The sequence below is a fragment of the Podarcis filfolensis genome (genome assembly GCF_964270895.1).
Source record: "Podarcis filfolensis genome assembly, chromosome: 3".
Taxonomy (NCBI): domain Eukaryota; kingdom Metazoa; phylum Chordata; class Lepidosauria; order Squamata; family Lacertidae; genus Podarcis; species Podarcis filfolensis.
The window spans coordinates 111841829-111859706 of NC_139606.1; positions in this window are offsets into that span (position 1 = coordinate 111841829).

Sequence of the window (17878 nt, forward strand, 5' to 3'; positions counted from 1 at the left end):
GCTGACGCCTCCTCCTCCCTCTGAAGCTGGCAGGAATGTGGCTTATCAGCTCAGGAAAGGCAGGCTGGAGGGGAGCCAGCTCTCTGAGGAATCACAGTCACTCACGGCACAAGCGAGGGAGAGCATTTCCTCACTGGAAGAGGAGGTAGCTGACTCCATCAGTCCCAGGGCTAGATGAATGGGAAGAGTCCAAGACAGAAGACGACCCCCGAAACGTAAGGGTAGGAGGTTCAGGATATTCTGCAGTAACCGGAAGAATTCTTCAGAAGGGTCAACTTGATTGTGATGGATGGTCGCTTGGAGAGAGTGGTTGGAGGCTAATGTATGCAACAAATCTTCTGTTAATTACCTCTTGCGTGCTGTTTTCTCAAACTGGCAGCTGGCCAGCTCCTGACACCTAGGCAGTGTGTCTGGAGGTCCTGGGCTGCCCAGATGACAAGACCCCCCTCTCAACCTTACTGAAGTGGCCCAAAGGAAAGCAAAGCAAGATGTTTGGCACCAGCTTGGCTGCAGGACTCTTTTTTTTTTACTATGTTTGCAATTGGTTAAAATAAAATCTATTTTGGAAATGTAAGAGGCTGCCTTATGCAAGGCGAGACAGTTGGTCCATCTTCTACAGCACTACAAGGTTTTCTATTATCTCCCTACCTGAAGAATTGGACCATATCTAACTATCTGTTGTCTAAAGCCGGATTAAATGCTCATCTGAAGTGCTGAGGGGAATATTGGCTGATGTCCCATACCAAGATAGGCTGTGCCCATGTTCCCGGGATGTTCAATGTACGAATACGAAACACAATTTATTGTATTGCAATCTGTATGAACAGGTGGTTGTTGTTTAGTCGTGTCCAACTCTTCGTGACCCCATGGACCAGAGCACGCCAGGCACTTCTGTCTTCCACTGCCTCCCATAGTTTGGTCAAACTCATGCTGGTACCTTCGAGAACACTATCCAACCATCTCGTCCTCTGTCGTCCCCTTCTCCTTGTGCCCTCCATCTTTCCCAACATCAGGGTCTTTTCCAGGGAGTCTTCTCTTCTCATGAGGTGGCCAAAGTATTGGAGCCTCAGCTTCAGGATCTGTCCTTCCAGGGAGCACTCAGGGCTGATTTCCTTCAGAATGGATAGGTTTGATCTTCTTGCAGTCCATGGGACTCTCAAGAGTCTCCTCCAGCACCATAATTCAAAAGCATCAATTCTTCGGCGATCAGCCTTCTTCTGGAGTGGCTTGCCGGTTCCTGCTCCAGGTGGATCACGTTTGGTCAAAACTCTCCACTATGGCCTGTCCATCTTGGGTGGCCCTGCACGACATAATTCATAGCTTCTCTGAGTTATTCAAGCCCCTTCTCCATGGCAAGGCAGTGATCCATGAAGTGGATGAACAGGTTAGACAGCATCTAATCAATGCAATATTAACAGAACAACCTGGAATTGCCGAATCTTTGCATGTCAAGGTTTTCCTTGAAGATAAGATTGATACTATTACACTGGCTGTAGCAAAATTCCCCTCGGGGGCAGTAAAAATCAGAAATCAGTACGTACAGGCTAAAACTCCTACGTTGGCTAGCAACACCGATCTTATACAGTGGACGCTCGGGTTGCAAATGTGATCCATGCGGGATGCACGTTCGCAATCTGCAGCAGCGCGTCTGCACACACATGGGTTGCGATTCAGCGCTTTTGCGCATGCGCAAAGCGCAATTTAGTGCTTCTGCACATGTGCGACCCCCAAAACCCGTAAGTAACCCGTTCTGGTACTTCCAGGTTTCAGCGGGTCCATAACCTGAGAAAACGCAACCTGACGCGTCTGTAACCCAAGGTACAACTGTACCTTAATATCTGTTGATATATACTATTGTTGTACAGTGGTACCTCGGGTTAAGTACTTAATTCGTTCCGAAGGTCTGTTCTTAACCTGAAACTGTTCTTAACCTGAAGCACCACTTTAGCTAATGGGGCCTCCTCCTGCTGCCATGCCGCCGGAGCACGATTTCTGTTTTCATCCTGAAGCAAAGTTCTTAACCTGAAGCACTATTTCTGGGTTAGCACAGTCTGAAACCTGAAGCATATTTAACCTGAAGCGTATGTAACCCGAGGTACCTCTGTACTGTGTATTTTGGGTCTATGAACCACAATAAAGTGTACCACCCCCTGTGTGTTTGTGTGTGTGTGTGTTTAGTCAAACTCCAGAATCTAAGGCAGAGCGATCCCAGGCTATTTTAACTGGAGATGTCAGGGCCATTCAGCTATGGCCTCCCCCAACCTTGATACCATCTCTTTCAAATATGTCCTGAAAGGGGGGGGGGAGGCAGACATTGTCTTAGCTTTGAAAACGCTAGAGGGCAGGCTCTCGCAGAGCAGATGAACACAGCATACAGTAGACAGGGCAGAGTTTCTGCCAGGGCATAATAATAGCAGATGAACTTCCTTTCTACTGGCTTCTAGCAAGGGGTGAGTCTCCGTCTGTTTGCCCCAGAAGGATAATCATTTGCAAAATGGCTTTCAAACAGTTTAGCGCTGCCCTTTGAACTTCCAAAAACTGCAAGTTCAAAGAGCAGCACGAATTGTTTCCTCGTGGGGAGGGGGGCAGGGAAGTACAGCCTCTTCCACTTGTCAAATTTGCCCCTCCAGGAGGGGCCCAATGGCCAGAGATGCTCCCCCATGCCTGTCACTGGGCATTGAATCCTATATTTCAAAGAGAAAACCTCCCAGCTGCTGGTGGGTCCAGGCTGCCATCTGAAGCAGCGGCAAAGCGCATCTTTTTTGTTATCTTTAAACTTGACATTTCCTTTCCTTTCATCCCCACTTTTTAAAAGAGGTCAGTGCTATTCGCCCATTTCTCTGCATTACTATTCATGCCCACCAGGTGGAAGCACTGGACTCATTTTTGATCCTGTAATGATCTGCACGGGCAAGAAGGGTCTGCAACATTGGCACAGCCCAGAGATTATTTCACTTCGCTTCAAATACTCCAGATGCCATTGATAAAGCCTCTGCTTCATTCAGAAACTGCCGCCCTTCCTTGCGGCATCCCTGTCAGTTGCCTAATGCTATTTGCCCAGTCCAGGGACGAAAGTATAATCTACACATGGCACACCCCTTGTTTTTTAGGATGGGATTGTCTTAGGCTGAAGCTTTGACGCTGCATAATTTCTCATTTTTAAAAATTATTTATTTACTGTACAGTAGTTACATCTCACTTAATTACTGAAGTTTCTAAGCAGCTGTGTGCGTAAAAATATTTTTAAAAGCAGATACAGTGGCTGAAATGAACGAGTTATGAAAACAGAAAACTTCCTTAAAATGCCTGCTGAGATAGAAATGTGTCTGTCAAGAGTGTTTCTTTATGAGACAATAGCAGCTAGAATGCGAATAGCAAACTACTAGAAAAGTGAGTTAATACCAGAAAAAGACGAGTGGCAATTAAAGTTGTGCGAGTACCTCGAACTAGCCAAAATGACAGAACTAGTAAGAGGTTACTCTGGCGACAAGGTAAAAAAATGAATGGAATTGCTTTAAAAACTACCTGACAAAATATGGCTCCAAAAACAAGACTTGGTTGTGCTTAGATTAATCTCACAGATATAATGGGAAAAAACTGATTTCAAATAAATGAACACAGAATATCTGTCACTTAAGAGAAGTGTTGAAGCCCGCAATGAGGTAGAGGGAATTCAACTAATACAGCAGGGATTCAAACTAGTTTTCGGGAACAGAAAGAATGTGACAGTAAAGAAAAGAGGAAAACAAGGATTACAAATGTAATTTCTTTCTGAGAACCTGGCGTATGGAATATTCAAATTACTGTTTTTGCATCCTTTGAACAATTTTGTGTACTTGACTAATTCTTTTTCGTTTTTTTATTATTTATCATTTTTCTTTCCTCCCCTTTTTCCTTTTCTTTTTGTATTTTTACTTATTTGCATTTTTCTTTCTCTTTTTGAATATTTGGGTGTAATGTTTAATTCATGCTTTCTCCGTAATGCATTTTTAAAATGCAATAAAGATAATAAAAACACACACAAAGGATCAGACCCACAATGCTGCCTTCACATATTGTAGTGGATACAGCCATGCGTCTGAGCTATGGGGGAAGCCACAAACAAAGGATCCCTCCAAGATCTCAGCAATCAGATGGGATCAGATGGCCCTGAAGGAATCCTGGACCCAAGGGCATCGTAAATTAATGCTAAGAACATTTGAAGAGCCTTCTGGGTGAGGCCAATGGTCTGTCTAGTCCAGCATCCTGTTCTCACAGTGGCCAACCAGATGTTGTTGTTAAGTCGTTTAGACGTGTCCGACTCTTCGTGACCCCATGGACCAGAGCACGCCAGGCACTGTGTCTTCCATTGCCTCCCGCAGTTTAGTCAAACTCATGCCAGTAGCTTTGAGAACACTGTCCAACCATCTCGCCCTCTGTCGTCCCCTTCTCCTTGTGCCCTCCATCTTTCCCAACAGTAGGGTCTTTTCCAGGGAGTCTTCTCTTCTCATGAGGTGGCCAAAGTATTGGAGCCTCAGCTTCAGGATCTGTCCTTCCAGTGAGCACTCAGGGCTGATTTCCTTCAGAATGGAGAGGTTTGATCTTTTTGCAGTCCAACTAGATACCTGGGGGAAATCTGCAAGCAGGATTCGAACACAGGAGCCTTCTCGGCTCCTGTGTTTTCCAGCAACTGCTATTCAGAAGCATTACTGGCCCAAACTATAGAGTCAGAGCAGGTGATGTTCTTATGCTGTTATGTTCTTATCTCCTTTGGTCTTGTTTCCTGGCCTTCTGTGGGGACAGGGAGGTAAAACTCAGTTTGGTGCCTATTTGAATAGGGCTCTCCTTCCTTGGAGGTTTCTAAGCAGAGATTGGGTGGCCATCTGTCATGGATGCTTTAGCTGAGATTCCTGCATTGCAAGGGGTTGGACTAGATGATCCTCAGGGTCCCTTCCAACTACAGTGGTTACAGACACTTCAGGTTACAGACTCCGCTAACCCAGAAATAGTACCTCGGGTTAAGAACTTTGCTTCAGGATGAGAATAGAAATCGAGCGGCGGCAGCGGGAGGCCCCATTAGCTAAAGTGGGTACCTCAGGTAAGGACACTTTCAGGTTGAGAACGGACCTCCAGAATAAATTAAGTTCTTAACCTGAGGTACCATTGTATAAGACTCTAGGTAAAGGTAAAGGGTAAAGGGACCCCTGACCATTAGGTCCATTTGTGGCCAACTCTGGGGTTGCGGCGCTCATCTCGCTTTATTGGCCGAGGGAGCCGGCATACAGCTTCTGGGTCATGTGGCCAGCATGACTAAGCCGCTTCTGGCGAACCAGAGCAGTGCACGGAAATGCCGTTTACCTTCCCACTGGAGTGGTACCTATTTATCTACTTGCACTTTGACGTGCTTTCGAACTGCTAGGTGGACAGGAGCAGGGACCGAGCAATGGGAGCTCACCCCGTCGCGGGGATTCAAACCGCTGACCTTCTGGTCAGCAAGTCCTAGGCTCTGTGGTTTTGTAGCCTTATGAGGCTTTGCCCTCGGGTGGGAAAAAGTATTGCACCCGGGAAAGGGAGTGGGAGTCAAACAGACACTCAAGGAATAGTTTTGGAGAAAAAGCTTTATTTCTACCATCCATGAGCTGGTAGAAGGAGCAAGTGTGATAGTTCACAAACAAGCACGGGTTCACAGCCATTTGCACAGAGTATACATTCCCCTTCTAGTTCCCTCCCCTTTCTCCTCCTCCTCCGAAGTCCTGCCTCGAGTTCCCCTGAGCATGAACAGAAAGCTGCTGTCTTGGGACTCTTTTGGACTCTTCCCAGGAAAGGGAAATGAGAGCGGTTCAGCATGTCCAAAGATGTTGCTACTGAATGAGATAAAAGTCAATTCTCAGGCCTGCCCTGAACAGAGCCTATTCATTAGCCTTTTTTGAAGCCTTCTCGTACTGATAAAAGAATAACATTTTGCCTATGTACCAGCATCTTGTGAGAAAAGCAGAGGAAAGCTTTAGCTGTGGATTTTAGAAGACAAAAGGAATTTTGGAGATTTGAGCCTGGGGTGATTATTGAGGGGTGTGTGACTTCGGGCCTAGGTGGGGTCACCTGTCCTCACCTCCTTCAGTTTAACCCACAGCGCCACCCGTGGCCCCAATAAGACTCTAAGACTATTATTATTATTATTATTATTATTATTATTATTAGGCAAGGCTGCATACCAGAATGTGCATGTTAGGAGAAGTTCGCACTAAAATGCTGCTTCATTTTCACATAGATAAGTTCAAAAATGTATTCGAAAACTTAAACTGACCTGGAAATGCACAGAACTGAAATTAAGCTTGGGAAAGCAATGAGAAACAGAGAGGAATCAAAACTGACAGATTCGCCCATCCTCTGTGAGTGATGTCTGCTAACTCAGGAAGGCCAAGATAACCCTGGAAAATACTTTGTTACTGATTTAACTCGGTGCTTTTCTCCTGGAGACGTTCCCCCATAGTCCCCTCTAAGATTCTACAATTCTATGAATGCAAATCTACCTAATTCACACTTCCTGAAACCCACCTATCCTTTTTTCCAATTTGCACCTGTTGTAAACAAAATCTGCCCTTTTTCCCTTATGGGGTATCCAAGAGCCCGTAAAGAGTCCTTACGTGGGTTCTCTATTGGTAGAAGAAAATAACAGAGGCCAACCAGATAATATTGAGAAGCAAAGCAGCTAGTAAGCCTGATCTTTATTAAACTGTTGCAACAGGGTGCTCCCCTCACATGGAGAAAAGGAGGAGGAACCAGAACAAAGGTGTGCCTGCCCTTATATAGACATTTTAAATTCCCTGCCCTGGAGCTCAAGACCACCCCTCCATACATCATACATACATCACAGAAGGGGTGTAACCCAAGACCACCCCCCACAAACATCATACCTACATCACAGAAAAGGTGGTCTACAACAGAAATTTGAATGTTGTTGTTTTTGCTGTCTGCCAGGTTTTCTGATAATGCCTTTCCTGATTGCCCATTCCTCTGAAATGGTGATTACTAAATTATTGTAACAAGGAAGGTTTTTTTCACCTCCTCCTTCCTTGCAGAGAAACATTTGGTCAGCTTGGGAGTCAAAACGGTTTCAGGACTGTCTTCCTGTGCTGCTTCAGACATGTGGCTTATATATTTATGTTTGCTTGGTACATTTATGAACTTTTATTATATATCTAAGACCTTAACATTCTTATTACACACCTATCTCTTTCCCCTACCAAAAATGTCCAACACATCTGGTTGGTCATTGTGAGAACAGGGTGCTGGACTTAGATTAGTCTCTGGCCAGATCTGGTAGGGCAGTCCCTTAAATTTGTTAGATTTCATATTTTTAACTCAGAAGGAGGTGGGAGGGGGCAAAAATTGGAACAACTGGAAACTCGCTGCAAAAAATGTTCCAATCCCAACATTAATTTTGGAACTTCTGCTAGTTAAATTTAGGTAGAGCAGAAGACACAGCCAAGTGTAGAACGAGAAAGGAAAGCTGGTCACCTCTAACTAGAACACATGGTCTCTCTTTGCCTGCGAGAGGGAAAACAAGCCAGTCGATAGCAACAATATTTGTTTTCCACACTCCATTAGCAGCCTAGAAGCAGCTCATGCATGATCCCCAAATCTGCGCCCGGCTAATTAAAATGAATACTTCACATCTCGTCTTATTCTGGAACCAGCTTGCTTCTGCAAACACGTGGAGAGCGGTTTGTGTGTGCGGCACGAGGAAAGCTCACAATAAATCTATGCCGACAGGTACAAGCAAATTGGTCTATGGAAGTGACACGTCTCTCCGTTTAAATGTCTCCCACAAATCCCAAAGAGGCAGCGTAGGATTTAATCTAATTGGCTGTGCCACTTCCTTATGGCTTAATGTGAGAGTCACAGCAATTACATCTGACTGTACTTAGCCTGGGTGCTGAGAATCCCTTTATTAGGCTATTAGAATCTGGAGAAAACTGAGTCGGGGAATAATTTGGCTGCCTCTGGTAAGTTATTTGTGGTTTTATTTGTCAGATTGCTACTGGTGGAAGTGACAGTGAGGAAAGCAATGCAGTCCTCTTGTTTTCTTCCTTTATGGCATTTATTTCATTTATATCCATCCTTTCTTTCATCATGGGGTATGTAGTTCCCAGGGCAGTCACCAATCCAGGAAGTGACCAGACCCGGACCTGCTTAGCTTCAGCAAAGTGGTGGCCTCATGTGCCTTCTGACCAGATGCCAGGCTCTGAACGGCAGGTGCTGCCACTTATTATCTGGACTTTGTTGTTGTTGTTTAGTCATTTAGTCGTGTCTGACTCTTCGTGACCCCATGGACCAGAGCACGCCAGGCACTCCTGTCTTCCACTGCCTCCCGCAGTTTGGTCAAACTCATGCTGGTAGCTTCGAGAACACTGTCCAACCATCTCGTCCTCTGTCGTCCCTTTCTCCTTGTTCCCTCCATCTTTCCCAACATCAGGGTCTTTTCCAGGGAGTCTTCTCTTCTCATGAGGTGGCCAAAGTATTGGAGCCTCAGATTCAGGATCTGTCCTTCCAGTGAGCACTCAGGGCTGATTTCCTTCAGAATGGAGAGGTTTGATCTTCTTGCAGTCCATGGGACTCTCAAGAGTCTCCTCCAGCACTATAATTCAAAAGCATCAATTCTTTGGCGATCAGCCTTCTTTATGGTTCAGCTCTCACTTCCACACATCACTACTGGGAAAACCATGGCTTTAACTATATGGACCTTTGTTGGCAAGGTGATGTCTCTGCTGGATTTACCTAGGAGTTAATCATCTCCCCCACAACTGGCCCTTGGCGCTGCTGTAGAAACACAGGAAGTTGCCTTAAACTGAGTAAGATCATTGGTCCATCTATATTGGTGTTGTCAGCAGGATTTCAAGACTTCCCAACTCTGCCTGCAAAAGCAAAAGATTGAAATTGAGAACTTCTGCATGCAAAGCAGGCACCCCATCTCTGCGTCAAAGCCCTTCTCCAAAGACATACAACAGGGACTCAGCTACTTTAGTAATTTGAATGAATTATAAACATGCAACACCAGATGGCACCAGAGAGCAGGGAATTTTAAAACACTATTTTCAATAGATCTAGTTACAGGTAGGTAGCCGTGTTGGTCTGCCATAGTCGAAACAGAGTAAAAAAAATTCCTTCCAGTAGAACCTTAGAGACCAACTAAGTTTGTCATAGGTATGAGCTTTCATGTGCATGGTACCTGAAGAAGTGTGCATGCACACGAAAGCTCATACCAATAACAAACTTTTGTTGTTGTTTAGCCGTTTAGTTGTGTCCGACTCTTCATGACCCCATGAACCAGAGCACGCCAGGTACTCCTGTCTTCCACTGCCTCCCGCAATTTGGTCAAACTCATGCTGGTAGCTTCTAGAACACCATCCAACCATTTCGTCCTCTGTCATCCCCTTCTCCTTGTGCCCTCCATCTTTCCCAGCATCAGGGACTTTTCCAGGGAGTCTTCTCTTCTCATGAGGTGGCCAAAGTATTGAAGCCTCAGCTTCAGGATCTGTCCTTCCAGTGAGCACTCAGGGCTGATTTCCTTCAGAATGGATAACAAACTTGTCTTGCCGAGAATGTTGTTTTTGTTTCAAACATTGCAGATTTTGGACAAAATGGATTGTTTCAAGAGGTGGCAAAAAGATATATCTAGATTTGTCTGGCAGGGCAAAAAGCCCAGAATAAAATTTAAGATATTAACTGATGCGAAAGAAAGAGGGGGGTTTGCCCTGCCGGACTTGAAGTTGTATTATGAATCAGCGGCCTTTTGCTGGCTGAAAAGCTGGCTGCTTCTTGAGAACACAGACATTTTGGATCTGGAAGGGTTCAATAACAGATTTGGCTGGCATGCATATTTATGGTACGACAAGGTAAAAATCCATCAAGGTTTCAAAAACCATATTGTCAGGAAAGCATTATATAATGTCTGGATTCGGTATAAAGATTTGTTAGAAAACAAAACCCCTAGGTGGTTGTCACCAATGGAGGCTAAGGAAGTGAAAAAACTTAATATGGAATCCAAATGGCCGAAGTATTGGGAAATTATAGAACATGAGGAGGGAAAAGTAAAATTGCAGAGTTATGAGAAGTTGAAATTTAAAGTAAGAGACTGGCTGCATTACTACCAGATAAATGAAGTTTTTAAACAGGACAGGAAAATTGGCTTCCAGGTGGAGAGGTCAAAATTAGAAACAGAGCTTTTGGAACCCAGCACTAAAAATCTGTCAAGAATGTATAACTTGTTGCTGAAATGGAATACACAGGATGAGACGGTTAAATCAGCTATGATCAAATGGGCACAAGATATTGGTCATGACATTATGTTTGCTGACTGGGAACAGTTATGGACCACCGGTATAAAGTTTACGGCATGTAATGCCTTAAGAGAAAACATTATGAAAATGATCTATAGGTGGTACATGACTCCAGTCAAGCTTGCAAAAATTTACCACACGCCCAATAATAAATGCTGGAAATGTAAGGAAACTGAAGGTACCTTTTACCACCTTTGGTGGACGTGCCCAAGGATTAAGGTCTTCTGGGAAATGATTTATAATGAAATGAAGAAGGTGCTTAAATGCACATTTGTGAAGAAACCAGAAGCCTTTCTCCTGGGCATGGTGGGCCAATTGGTCTCAAAGAAAGATAGGACGTTTTTCATGTATGCTACAACAGCAGCAAGAGTACTTCTGGCAAAGTACTGGAAGACACAAGAACTACCCACACTGGAAGAATGGCAGACCAAGGTGATTGACTACATGGGACTCGCGGAGATGACTGGCAGAATCCGTGACCAAGGGAGAGAGACGGTGGAAGAAGATTGGAAGAAATTTAAAGTTTATCTTAAGAACTGTTGCAAAATTAATGAGTGTTAAAATGTTTTGGGTCAGGTAAAACAGAATTGCGGGGACAAACAATTGGATATGAGAAAAAGGATTTAAAGGAAAAAAAAGTGTTATAAGTTGACATTGGGGCTTGCTGGAAAACTTTAAAATAGGGATGCAGAAAAGGGAGGTATGAGGAAGTCGATGAAAGAAGGTTTAAGAAAAAATGTGAAGAAATTATACGTGTTTATATGTTTGTTTGTTTTTGTATTGTTTTGTATTGTCTTTTATTATGTGTTAAAAAACCAATAAAAATTTTATAAAAAAAAACAACAGAATGGATAACAAACTTAGTTGGCCTCTAAGGTGCTACTGGAAGGAATTTTTTTTTTCAATAGAGATTCCCCCCCCCTTTTGTTAAAACAATCTAATTTCTGACTTATTTATAGCATTTCCCCCTGTGTTTATATCCACACGAGGGGTGTTGATTCTTAGGTGAAGGAATTGAATGCAGCCTTGAACGTGGGTGGCGCTGTGGTCTAAACCACTGCACCTCTCGGGCTTGCCGATCGGAAGGTCAGCGGTTTGAATCCCCATGATGGGGTGAGCTCCCATTGCTCTGTCCCAGCTCCTGTCAACCTAACAGTTCAAAAGCATGCCAGTGCAAAGAGATAAATAGGTACCACTGCAGCAGGACGGTAAATGGTGTTTCCATGCACTCTGGTTTCTCTTGTGCCAGATGCGGTTTAGTCATGCTGGCTGCATGACCCGGAAAGCTGTCTGTGAACCAACCCCCTGGCTCTGTGCCTTCTTTTTCTTGGGGGTTCTCTTGGGGGGGGCAACTTGTGTCTCCCACCACACTCCTCTGCATCTACCTTGTCCATAACATTATGTTTTGAGATTTGCTCAAACTGCTCCATCATTACCAGCCAGGTCAAATCCCTTAATCCTAAGGAAGCAATTTTCATCATTCATGACTGTTTTTCCTTAGATGAGATGCTTTGGTGCACAAATACAAGCCTTTATGTGTCACTATCAAATATAGTGAAGCTTTTTGTTTAATCGTTTATTTAAGGCCCAGCCAGGGGCTGGCACTGCCTGCCAGCTTTCTCCTACTTAATCTCCGTTTTGCCCTTGGGGTGGATCTAAACAGAGGAAAAAGACACTATAAGTAAGTCAGAAATTAGATCATTATAACAAAAGAAAAAAAAATCTCTGTTGAAAATAGTGTTTTAAAATTTCCTGCTCTCTGGTGCCATCTGGTGTTGCATGTTTGTAGTGCACTCAAATCGCTGTTTCTTTTCTAATGTAGCTGATTCCATAGAGAACTTAGGCGAGAGGCAGATGAAGGCAAATTAGTTGGCTCTGTCTGATCATTGGCTCTGGCTCCACCTACTGTTGGCTTCCCTGCCTTCCACTCTACCAGTCCCAATGGGGATAAGCCACCATCAATTCTCTAATACTTGAGTTTAAGATCTCTTGGCCAGGGAGGCATACACTCAAATCACTAGGGCCTGCTATGGGAGTGGACCACATGGGCCAAGAAACAGGTAGGGAAAGGGCTCAGGAAGAGGAAGTACTGCAGGAGAAGGAGAGGAAGCGTTAGAGGATGGAGACCTGTGGAGGGAAGAGGAAAACCAAATGCAGTTGGATGAGGGCTGGATTTCATATTTCAATTTGACCTAAGCAGCCAAATATGTGGCCATAACTGTCCAGGGATTCAATGGATTGCCCCCCAAAAGTGTGCAAATCCAGCTAAGATACTCTAAGTATCTTAGATTTTGAGCAAGACAAAGACGTGCTCTCCCAAGCCCACATTTCAGCATGCTTGCGCTTCTGTCTCAGTGATGTCTATGCTGGCTTGATCCTGTGCACAGAATGGAAGATGGCAGGATCCCCAAGGATGTGCTCTATGAGGGGCTGGCTTCAGGCACCAGGCCCATTGGCCGACCAACTCTCTGTTACAGAGATGTCTGCAAACGAGGCGTGAAGGCTGCCTGCCTCAACCCTGCCATATGGGAATAATAATAATAATAATAATAATAATAATAATAATAATAATAATAATAATAATAATTTATTTTTTATTTGTTATTTGTTATTTGTTATTTGTTATTTGTTATTTGTTATTTGTTATTTGTTATTTGTTATTTGTTATTTGTTATTTGTACCCCGGCCATCTGCCTGGGTTTCTTCAGCCACTCCAGGCGGCTTCCAACAGAATATTAAAATACAATAACCTATTAAACATTAAAAGCTTCCCTAAACAGGACTGTCTTCAGATGTCTGGTACAGTGGTACCTCAGGTTAAGTACTTAATTCACTCCGGAGGTCCGTTCTTAACCTGAAACTGTTCTTAACCTGAGGTAGCACTTTAGCTAATGGGGCCTCCTGCTGCCGCCATGCCGCCAGACCACGATTTCTGTTCTCATCCTGAAGCAAAGTTCTTAACCCGAGGTACTATTTCTGGGTTAGCAGAGTCTGTAACCTGAAGCGTATGGAACCTGAAGCGTATGTAACCCGAGGTACCACTGTAGTTGCTTTTCTCTTTGACATCTGGAGGGAGGGCGTTCCACAGGGCGGGCGCCATTACTGAGAAGGCCCTCTGCCTGGTTCCCTGTAACTTGGCTTCTCACAGGGAGGGAACTGCCAGAAGGCCCTCAGAGCTGGACCTAAGTGTCTAGGCAGAACGATGGGGGTGGAGATGCTCCTTCAGGTATACTGGACCCTTGCAGACAACCACAGTGTCTGGACACAGTCAGGTTGTGTGTCCACAGCAGTGTCCAGAGGAGGAATGACCTCTGGGAGGAGTGCAGAAGGCATGCCATGGTACATCTGCAGCAGCACCACCGGATGCCTTCATCTGCCTCAACTGCAACGAAACATGTCTCTCCCGTATCGGTCTCTACGGCCACAGCAGGCGCTGTAACTCCCCAACGGTTCGACTTCACTCCCAAAGGCAAACTCCTGCAACGTCTCCCGAGACAGACGGATGCCAACAACTCTCGCTCAGCAACAAGAAGAGGGATTGAGCAGGGAAGGGGTACAATGCGAAGAGAACTCTAGCAAGAGAAAAGGGGACTGGTGAAGAAGTTGACTTGGGAAAGAAAGCTAGAGATGGGACGAGGGAAGGATCAAGGAAGATGACAGAAGGGGGGATTGGAGGAGGAAAGACGAAATTGAAATGGAAGCGATGAGGCTGGAATATGATTTCCAGAGGGAAAGAAGAAGGGTGAGCTGGGGTCCTGGTGGGTCAGTCCATGCATACTGAGTCAGGTATAATAAGGAGAAATTGCTTCCTCATTACAAGGAGAAGGGAATGATGTTGATATGTTATTGCCGGCTTTTTTCACAAAGCACACGCAGCTCATAATTGGTGAGAGGAACCTATGGGCAGCCGAGTGGCGACCCTTGCTCAAGGAAACACCCCAGAGACCTTTCCTGGGCTGGCTGATAATGACTGCGGTGACTATCAAATCATGCAATAAGCTCTTTTGAGGAGGGATGAGGTTGACCCCAGAGACCTCCTGGGTTATACTTCAGGTCTCTGAGGACAGGGTCTGATAACTCCTTTCCTGAGTCGGCTCCAGGAATGACAAGTTGATTTAGCCGGTTGATCGAAGTGGGAGTGTGTGGGGGAGGGGGAGAGGAGAGCAGAGAGAAAAAGTGAGCCGGGGGAAAATTATCCTACAGCAGTAGCTTCGGAGGAACTTGGTGTTTTGTCAGCGGAGTGAAAAAACAAAACCCCAACAACACACTCCTCGTTATTAATACTAGCCGATGAATTCTTGCAGCGAATCTTCACACACGGATGCAAAGGCGACGGGAACAGGGTGCGTCGAGTGAACGAAGCTGCAAATTTTTCCACCCATTTTTCTGCATGTGTAGAAGCTGTTGAATGGTTAAAGGCTGGAACAAAATGTTTGTGCTGTGTTTTGAACATTCAATGCTGCTAAATAGGTTTCAAAAAGTCCCAATTGAGAAGGAAGAGAATAAAAACTCTTTAGGCAGGTGTGTGTTTTTTACTACAGTGGTACCTCGGGTTAAGAACTTAATTCGTTCCGGAGGTCCGTTCTTAACCTGAAACTGTTCTTAACCTGAGGTACCACTTTAGCTAATGGGGCCTCCCGCTGCCGCCGGTGCACAATTTCTGTTCTCATCCTGAGGTAAAGTTCTTAACCCGAGGTACTATTTCTGGGTTAGTGGAGTCTGTAAACTGAAGCGTCTGTAACCTGAAGTGTCTGTAACCTGAGGTACCACTGTATATTTTCTCATGCTGGGTACTGTGGGTGATTCTGGGTCTTGATCATCCTTTAAGCTAGCAAGGCCACATGCCCTGGTGGAAGCTGCTGCCTTTTAGGGAGACCCAGAAATGGTAGCCCTAAATGACCTTGGCCTAGTATACCTGAAGGAGCATCTCCACCCCCATCCTTCAGCCCGGACACTGAGGTCCAGCTACGAGGGCCTTCTGGCTGTTCCTTCACTGAGAGAAGTGAGGTTACAGGGAACCAGGCAGAGGGCCTTCTTGGTAGTGGCGCCTGCCCTGTAGAACTCCTTCCCATCAGATGTCAAGGAAATAAACAACTATCTCACTTTTAGAAGACATCTGAAGACAGCCCTGTTTTTAACGTCTGATGTTTTATTCTGTTTTTAATGTTCTGTTGAAAGCCACCCAGAGTGGCTGGGGAAACCCAGCCAGATGGGCAGGGTAGAAATAATAAATTATTATTATAAATTATTATAGGCAGTGACTCCATTCAAGCAAGTAGCTCAGAAGCTTAAGTGAGTGAGGTCACAAACCCTCCAACATTTTTCTCTGATGAAAACAGGGATTTCCTATTCCATAATCATACTTTGCTATTTATACCCTGCCCATCTGACAAGGTTGCCGAAGCCACTCTGGGCAGCTTACAACATATATAAGAACACATTAAAACATGAAACATTACAAAACTTCCCTATACAGGGCTTCCTTCAGATGTATTCTAATGGTTGTATAGTTACTTATCTCCTTGGTTCAGAGATCAGATAACTCCATACCCTCCAACATTTCTCCTATAAAAGTGGGGACGTCCTAAGGAAAAGTGGGACGTTCTGGGATCGAATCAGAAACCGGGACGGGTTTCTGTAAATCTGGGACTGTCCCTGGCCAATGACATTGGTCATAATTCGGTCAGAATTCAGACTGAGTTACGACCAATTTCCTTGGTTAAACCCCATATATTTCAGCACCCACCTTATTCTCTTGGCTGCAATCTGTTTCCACTGGTTTGAATATCGACTTTTTTCAATTGCTGTAACCTGCTCTGGGACCTCAAAGTGAAGGGCATGTTAATAATAAGCTTCTTTCGAACCATCTGAGCGCCACATGCCAGTGGCCGGCAGGACCACCAGAAGGAAATGTTGGTGTAGCAACAAATGCACATTATGGTTTCTGCATGTGCTCTTGCCTACATCCAGGTATGTAAAAGTCATTAACAGAGTTATAGATTTCAGCCAGGCAAAAACACCCAGGCGAAGACCAGTGAGGTGTGTGGCCTGGGAAGAGTGGGTGTGGCTGGGGTAGGGTGTGGGGACAGTCCTAAGGGCCAGATAGAAAGGCTTGGAGGGCCACATTCTACTTGACTGTAGGTTCCCCACTCCTGCTATAGACCCTCCCTAGAAGCAAATTCCACTGGCGAATATAAGATTTACCATAAAACTCTAACCGTGCAATTCTGTCCATGTCTACTCAGCCTTTAGCACCACTGGGTTCAACAGAATTGACTCCCGAGTAAGTGTGGACAGCTTAAGATGGCTCTTTTTCTTCTTAACAGTTCACAGGGTCATCGTTTCCATTGGGGATTTGCCTCAAAACAATGCATTGCATTAACCTACCGCCATGCATTAGAGATGAAAAAACTTTATTCCCATAAGTACAGACAGTAAATCATCGTGGAAAGTCTGCCACTTCCCCCGCCCACCGGGGGAAAAAAAAGAGTTCGTCTTAAAACGAAATATCCACGAGAGCAAAGCAAGGGGAATTGGTTAAGTACTTCGGGGGTTAAAATTGGTGTCCTGAACTGTAAATTTTATGGCCAAATACAAGTGATCCACAGGCTCATTTATTATTGCAAAAATGATTGGAACTGGTGCTCCTGACATTATTGTCCGTTAGGGCAGATTTATTGAAAATTAGCAATTCCATTTATAACTATGAGATTTCAGGGATTATTCTGCTGTAGACTAGGAAATGGACAGATTTACAGCCTCGGTGAGTCTAGTTGTACCAACTAATAGAGTGAGGGAGGAAAATTTAGAGGTTTGTACTCCTAAAGGAGTTAACCTTTGGGTAAAGACACATTTTTCAAGTGGCTTGCGAGAAATTATTGGGCCTATAAATTTTGCCTGCCATGGCATGAAAAATAGCTACGGTGCTACAGATTTTATTTTGGTTGGCATGTGGGTTTTTTCCCCCGGGGAAGGAAGAAAAAGCCAAAGGAAAAAAGTCATATTGTTCTTTCTTGACCGCAAGCCAAAATTTCTTGCAGTCATCAGTGGAGTTTAGCATCCAAGCATTTGAGCTGGGAAGCGGCTGATTTCGCCCTAAGACCTACACACAAGAAAGCAGCATAGGTTGTTGGTTTTTTCCCCTTCCTGAAACTTGCAGGGCTAAAACTGCGCCTGCATGGGTGTTCCACATGGGAGGGGGTGACTTTTAAATCCATCCTGGTGATGCACCTTTGTGATGAGAAGTCTCTGGGTGACTGTAGCAGATAGTGGTGATCAGATGCCTCTGGGTGACTATAGCAGATACTGTAGCTCTGGGTGACTGTAGCAGATAGAGGTGATCAGATGTCTCTGCGTGACTGTAGCAGATAGAGGTGATCAGATGCCTCTGGGTGACTGTAGCAGATAGCTGTGATCAGATGCCTCTGGGTGACTGTAGCAGATAGCGCTGATCAGATGCCTCTGGGTGACTGTAGCAGATAGCTCTGATCAGATGTCTCTGGGTGACTGTAGCAGATAGCTCTGATTAGATGTCTCTGGGTGACTGTAGCAGATAGCTG